General features: G+C 33.7%; 1 long non-coding RNA gene across 1 annotated transcript; it reads right to left on the bottom strand.

Annotated features, from left to right (window-relative positions):
- Positions 1–269: 269 nt before the first annotated feature.
- Positions 270–1,874, bottom strand: LOC111785665. The gene is made up of 2 exons (XR_002813686.1): positions 1,421–1,874; positions 270–514 (listed from the first exon to the last, which is right to left on the bottom strand). It is a non-coding gene; the product is annotated as an uncharacterized LOC111785665 (long non-coding RNA).
- Between the last annotated feature and the right edge of the window lie 6 nt (positions 1,875–1,880).

Here is a 1,880-nt window from a genome sequence, read left to right as displayed (position 1 = left end):
AGAATAAAAATCAGAGGTAAACAGTAAATATAACACGTTTTACTGGATTCCAGACAAATAAAATGCAATACATGCTTTCAGCCCATACAGTTATAGTGAAGTGGTTAATCACATATTTGTTAATCTCTCTATACTCTGCCTTTAAGTGAAAAATCAATAACAATGAAAGATGTGAGACCTAACAAAAGAGAAGTTCCCTCCTCCATGGGCTACACTTTACTGTTTTCCAAAGTGAGAAAATTTCATTAATGAAAGGTACACACTTCATAAAAGAAAATGTCCACGGTATGCAAATTTCATTAATGAAAAGTACAAACTTCAAAAAGAAAGAAAAAAATGTATACAGTTCAAAGGATAGTAAAGAACAAAACTAGCAAAGGATACTACGCCTAATGAAGGTATACGGCAAAGGCTTCCATTTACTAAACCAATCAGGAAGTTCAAAGTCAACTGGATTTCCAATCTGCCTCATCAACTTGTGGAAAACATTCCCAATCCGACTGCATTCAGAATTCTAATCAATTGGGAAACGGCATGAGTGAGAACTTGACTTACTTCTTATGCAATAAAATAACCATATAATGGAAATAAATCGCAAATCTATAAAACCTTACTGGCTAAGTTAACAAAGAAATATCCAAAACAATATGACCAGATTCAAGAAAAGAAAAACAAACAAAAACTAGATTCAAATTTTTTATTCTGCGAGTACTTTTATTTATACTGTTGTTGTTCTACAACCTCATAGCCTACTTGAACACTCGTTTAGTATTTTTATCACAACTACTAAACATTCATGCTTCTGAGATGTAAGGGCCAAAGAAATACATGAATCTCAGAATACAACCCGCTTTAATCAAATTAGATTAGAATCTTAAGGTCTCAATTTTAAAGGACTATTTAATGTATTTTTAATGAGATGTGGACAGAAACTAATAAAAATGAAATGAAATGAAATATGGAAGGAAATACGCCCACAAGATTGAAGAACCAAATTGTTACAATCCCACAAGAAAAGTAAATGTAGTATAGACATATAGGACCAATTCCATATAGAACAACCTCATCCACTTCTTGATGCATAGAATTCCTTCAAAAACCAAATTTTCCCAATTAAACTAAAATTAATAAATCACTACAGACACCAGTAGCTAAGGCATAGAGGGTCATAAGCCCATGATCATATATACAGGAAGTGCGTACTCTACTATATGTGGACATCAAGCTAAACCAAGAATAGAAGATCCAGAAGTACTACAGATATCAAAGTCTTAAGAGATCATCTTCAATTCTATACGACACAAATAAGAATGGAACAAGATAAACAGCACATAGACAAAGAACAACGAACAAAAATCAATAAAACTACGGACTTCTTATTATAAATAAATAAATAAGGAAAATAGAACTCTGGACTAACCTTTTTTATAGCAGGCATGACTCAGAAAGGGTTGCCACACAGGAAAAGATTAATCATTTGTTGACGTAACCAAACCTGTAGGTTAGCTTTTAAAATTAGGAGAAAGTTGGACATATAATCCAACACGTAAGAGCAAAGAGTTTGCATGCGATGTTAATTGAAACGTGGTCAGTAAAGGCACCGAATAACACGAACGTCCGTGTACCACCTGTACCACCACCACAACATACGAGTGGAAAAACATGCGACAGCAATTCTTTCCCAGCCAATCGTCAAACTAACTGATGAAGGCAACCAAAAGATCAAAATTTCCATCCTTGAACTCAAAAAATAAAATCAAAAAAAAAAAAACAGTAAAGAACGATAATTGAACTGAAGGTCAATTCAGCGTTGTGGAAGCACAAGTTGGAGCCCAAGCCGACAGGATTAGACAAATAGGATGTAATACATAGTAAGAACA

This window comes from Cucurbita pepo, unplaced genomic scaffold, assembly GCF_002806865.2.
Source record: "Cucurbita pepo subsp. pepo cultivar mu-cu-16 unplaced genomic scaffold, ASM280686v2 Cp4.1_scaffold000633, whole genome shotgun sequence".
NCBI lineage: Eukaryota > Viridiplantae > Streptophyta > Magnoliopsida > Cucurbitales > Cucurbitaceae > Cucurbita > Cucurbita pepo.
Note: the sequence above shows the minus strand (reverse complement) of the source record. Positions and strands in the feature narration are given on the sequence as shown.